The following is a 6,000-nucleotide window of genomic DNA, read 5'->3' as shown; positions in this document are numbered from 1 at the left end:
AATCCACACACAAGAGCAACCATATCAGTGTGAGGAATGTGACAAAGCTTTTAGTGTAAATCGTGCTTTAGTTGAGCATAGAAAAATCCATACAGGAGAGAAACCATATCAGTGCCAGGAATGTGACAGATCTTTTCGTCAAAGGGGTACTTTAGTCCTTCATAGAAGAATCCACACAGGAGAGAAACCATATCAGTGTGAGGAATGTGACAAAGATTTTCGTCAAAAGGGTGCTTTAGTTAAACATAGAAGAATCCACACACAAGAGCAACCATATGAGTGCCAGGAATGTGACGAAGCTTTTAGTTATAAGACTTCTTTAATGAACCATATAATAAACCACAAAGGAGAGAAATTATATCAGTGCCAGAAATTTGACTTTTTAGATTTGAGTGAGTAGAGCAGTTTAGTTTGCCATAGAAGTATCCACAACAGATCAGGGCAAAGGTTTTAATCAATGAGACAGACTCATTAGCCATTTGAGGAGCTGTAATTGAGTGAAACCGCATTATAGGAAAGTATAGCATAGCTTAAGTTTTAGATCAGAAAGAATTCTATAAATAATTAGAAATGATGCTCAGAGAGCACAGGCCTCCGCACATGAATGCATTTTGCTGGTGGAACTCAGTTGAAATGGTTAAAGTCATACCTCAGTTTATATGTAATAGCTTAACACACTTTTCCTAGTACAGTGTTTATCTGATGTGTTTCTCATGAATCAGATATAATTTTGTTTATATGCTTAGAAACATTATATATTGTTTGCTTAAACAGCAAATAAAGTTGATATCCAAGTTGATATCTATCTATCTAAAGCTGATTTGACTCCTCATTGTAACAAAGAGCCAATCAGGGTTGCAAAGGGACAGAACATTTCCGGAAATTTTCCAGAAATTTACCATGGTAAGTTAAGTTTGGGGATTTTGGAAATTTTGACTTTTTTGTAGCCTATAAGCTTTTTTTCAACAACTTTTTATTTTATACATTTATTTTGGGATTGAAATACCTACCCACTGGTCAACTGTCACTCACGTCAATTTCCGCGTCCAATTCAAAACCAATGGAGAGCGTTTGCGTCGAATGATCTTCCCCTCGCGGGGAAAACCCCGAGATGCGGTACCGTAATTTGATTATGTTTTGGTTCAATTCCCTTATGATATGATGTCTCACAAGTACACGCGTCAGGTCTTTTTGTGGGAGGAAAGGGATGGGGTATGTTTGGTAGCTTCACCACTCTCGATGTGTCGTCATCACTGTCACTGTCACTAATGGCTCTGATCCTGAAAGAAACAAGTGCACAATAACCCCCCTTCCATTTAATCAGGCAGGGGACAACAACCACTGTGCGTAACAAACAACATTTAATAATTTTAATTAAAGTGTGCATCTTCCATAACAAAGTTGTATTATAATGGCTGTACATACCTTATCTTCCTCTTTCTCCGTCCATCTGGGTTCTCATCCTCTGACTGTAACCCTGCAGTGTCCGTCTGGAGGTACTCTCAGTTTCCTTCGTGCCTCCAAGTAGTCATCTGGTTAGATGTAACAGTAAAATGTAAGACATTCGGGTATAATGGCTTCATCACAGTAGAGGCAAACGGGCATAGTTAAAAGTACAGATGACTACATAGAAAAATCCATAGTAAAGATTCAATTGAATTACCTTTCTCACAAATGATGCGCACACTGTGTCTTACCCACCCAGGGCCTGGGTCCTCACCATTCTGAATGGCCTTGTTGACTTTATCGTCCGACGAATAATTTGGCCAACAGCTCTGGCCATCTTTGAACCATAAACTGGGAATAACATTAACGGTGTCTTCGTCCGTAAACGAGACAACATAGTATTTCTGAGTTAAAAAATAAAAAGGAGAAGAAAGTCTGTCATTAGACAAAGTACAATCATGCAATCCCATCACAATTACCACTCCTGAGGTGTGGGGTGGGTTGATCCAGACAACTAGTTCAGGTAGGAGCCATGGTGCGGTAGGCCCACGACACCTCCAGAAGGCTCATTAGCAACACATGGTGTCCCAGATTTGCCACTCTGCGCTATAGATCCAATCCACTCCACTCCAGTATGTTGCCTTTTATACTTAAAAAATATATTTTCCACCCCCCCCCCTCCCCCTCAGTATGGGGGACCATTGTACTTTTTCATATGAAAAAAATATATATATTTATAATGTTACAATATTTATCATGGAAAGGTTACAATACTTACCATACAATTACCTCTAATTATACTTACATGTGGGCACCTGTCTATGCTGTTCTACTCTAAACAATTGGCTTGTATGAGCCACGCTACTCAGTTTAGTAGCTCTCTGTCTGCCTTGCCGGAACATTTAACCAGACCACAACGTTAATCCAAGAGGGCCATGAATGCACCTGTCCAGCCTAGCCGGCCTGTGTAGGCACCCGTCTATGCTGTTCTACTCTATGCAACTGGCTTGTACATCACACTCAGTTGCGGGGATAGTGAGACATCAGATAACTACATAAGCTTGCCAATACTAGACTTTAACACACAACTTTCAACAACTGAAGGGTATTCGCATAACCAGCGTGAGTTGCAGCCAATTTAGGACTCACCGATATGGCAATGGCAGTAGATAGCAGCATGAAGTTGTAATAAGCCACTGGATCTAAAATACCACACAACACTACAGGCCCAGTGTAGAGTAAAAATTGCCTAAACTCAGTGGCCTTCCACCGATCCACTTCCCTGAGTGAGCGTGGTTTACGAGCAAACTCATCTGGAATGTATGCCCTCAAGTTCACCAGCTTATCCGAGATCCTACTGACAAGATTGGAAGGTAGACGAAATTTCAGTGGTCCTTTTAGCCAAAGATTTATCAGCCGTCTGACTACGCCTAAACACACAAGGTGCATATAATCAAGCGGGAACTGGGAGACCAAACCAACATTAACGCCTGTAAAGGGATGTGGACCATGATGGTGCCCTTCATCCGCATACGTTGAAAATGCCTCATCTGTTCTTGGTGCCGAATCTACAAGAGGATAGGTCATGCGGTTGTTGATGTAAACCCCATTCTGAATGCACTTATCACACCCATGATATCCATTATGTGCTTTAGTGTTCTTGACAAAAGACCTGGCAGGTGTGTCACAGATGACTGAATCCAATCTAAGTGTAAAACGTTTACCCTCAAATTCAAAACCTCTCTGCAGTTCTTCAAGTTCAGTGACAAAATCCTCCAAGAATGTAATGCAACAGTCTGGTTTCTTGTTACTTGAGAAAATTCCTATCACTACTGGTTCCTTCATAGGAACAGTAACCAATAGACCCAAGATTGGCCACAGTTGTAAATTCGAACTCTTAAAAATCGGTAGTCCATCGATGTTGATCTTAAGTCTTAAGCAGGAACCACTGACCAATATGTCCTTCAGTCTAGACAAAGTCTGTGCTATGGCTGACTTGATACCAAAGTAATGATATAAACCATTACATAGCTCCTTCACTGTGTAGCTTATCTTTGTGTGGAGGATGGTTCTGGCATCTTTAGGCAGCTCAGGGTGGTAGAAACACAAGACAGCCAAGATAGCCGTCAGTGCAGTGTGAGATATGCCATATGTTAAGGCCCAATTAGAAAGTCGACTAGTGAGAATAGCACCCTCCTCAGAGTCAGACATCTCCCCATGACTGCAATCAGACTCAGAGTCAGCCACCCCATGGTCATCGTAACAAAAGCCATAGTCTACATCTCCATCCGCATGGTCTACATCTCCATCCCCATGGTCTACATCTCCATCCCCATGGTCTACATCTCCATCCCCATGGTCTACATCTCCATCCCCACGGTCTACATCTCCATGGTCTACATCTCCATCCACTGCAGAGTGAGTGTCTACTATGACGGATTCCTCTTCCACCTCGTCAGGTGGGAGTTCATCCATACACATCACATCCTCAATATCCTTAAGCCTTTTTCCCAGATCTACCCTAGCTCGCCTTCTCAGAGCAGAATCTGACACTACTTTGATGTGGCGGTACATGTTTCACTGGTCGGTCAGTCAGTCAGTCAGTCAGTCAGTCAGTCAGTCAGTCAGTCAGTCAGTCAGTCAGGCAGTCAGTCAGTCAGTCAGTCAGTCAGTCAGTCAGTCAAGTCAGGCAGTCAAGTCAGTCAAGTCAGTCAGTCAGTCAGTGAAGGTACCTTAGATGTACAGGCTGAGGCTGTCATCGTGTCCTAAACCTGAAAAACAAAATAGTGTTGAAAATTGTGAATTAATGCAAAAGTCAAATTTACAGATTATGAAATTGTTTATAGACATGCAATTTAATGGGGTTAAAATTTACAATCTGTACCTCACTAACAAACTTTAACCATTATATTAAGAAGTATCCAAAAAAGAATGATAATTGGCACTCCAGGAGTCAACAGGTCTCAAGGTAAATTAAAAATCCTTAATTAAATAAACATGGCGTCAACATGTATCGATCTGAAACGGTCTTCATCAGGACATATGTGACAAATTACATCTTAAATTGTGACCATAACAATCTATAATAAAAACAGCCAATCAGCACGCAGGAATCATGTTGCACGTGCTAAACCTAATCAACTGGAAGAAAGCGCAATTAATATAGCCAACCTACACAACACAAGCAATAACAGTTACAATATCAAATATACATCTAGTTTAAATTATGATATAGAATCTATGTGCTACATTTCACTTCCAGTGCATCTTTGTACTCACATTTAGGTCTATTGTACATTTAATCTTGTAACTTTGCTTGATTGCTTGTACTATCATGTAGGCTATTTATTCATTGCGCTTTGATATTTCTTCTTCCAGAGTTGATTGGCTGTCGCACGCGCAACATGATGCCAGAATGCTGATTGACTTTTTATTTTTATTGGTTTATAAACCACAGTGACATAGCCTGGAATCCAGAATGCTCGTTACGTTCTTCTCATTTCACTTCGCAGTGAAAAGTCTGCTGAACGACAGTGGCGTCTGGTGGGTCTGAAAGCCAGGACCAACGCAGCGCGCATGATTTTTTGGGGGGTGCGCTTTCAAAGCATGCCCTGATGGGATGTTTCACAGCACTAGAAGGGCACTGAGCAGTGATATTTTTATATGTAAAAATCATACAGGGAAACTACTACTGTTTTTAACACATCAACAAAGGCCAATAATTTGAGAGCGAGCGAATAAGAGAGCAACATTTAGGCAGAGACAATCAAGCTTTTAGGGACACAATAAACTACAGAGCCATTATATGACAACAATGGCCAAGCACCACGACAGGACGATAAAATACACCCCCTTAGGGCACAGCACTCAATTAGCCTCGCGTCACCAGTCTCTCCTCGGGGAGGAGAGCCTGGTATCTATTTACTTCACTGCCTTAAGCCCGCCCCATCATCCGGCTCGAGCCCGTAGAGCCCGCCTCCTACTTCCGCTTGCTTTATTCTTCCTTAACCGGTAGTTCTCCTTGCATCTTCTTTTACAATTTTTGTCGGTGTTATGCCTGGTGATGCCATCGCGAATGTTATCTACTCTTAACATCACCATGTGCAGCCTACAGTAAAAACATTACAACAACTGTTCGTCTTCCGGTCCAGACCGGATGATTATGCGATGCGTCATCGCGCTTCCGCTCTAGACCGGCGAAACAACACCGAACGAGAAAGGCCCCAGACTAGCACTCAATAGTCTACTCCCCTACTTCACTAATCAGTGTTTAGGCTAGTAGGCCTATTAGCCCACCGCTCCAGGAAGCAAAGTTCACGCTCTCGAATGCTGATTAAATCTAGGCAAAACAAAAAGGCACAGCCATAACTGGCAATTAATCACAAAAGACCTAGCTTCTATCGTAACCCAAATTCGTTTAATCCACTTCATTTGGGATAAGTAGACACCCTTGGCTTCCCATGCTGTTTTGCAAATTTAAATTGTTAATCCAAATTGTGGTGACTCGTGCATGCCCGTTAAAATTAGTTCATGTAGCCTGCGATGATTTTGAGT

Source organism: Borostomias antarcticus (assembly GCF_949987555.1).
Source record: "Borostomias antarcticus genome assembly, chromosome: 5".
Classification (NCBI taxonomy): Eukaryota; Metazoa; Chordata; class Actinopteri; order Stomiiformes; family Stomiidae; genus Borostomias; species Borostomias antarcticus.
This window is presented reverse-complemented; position numbering follows the sequence as displayed.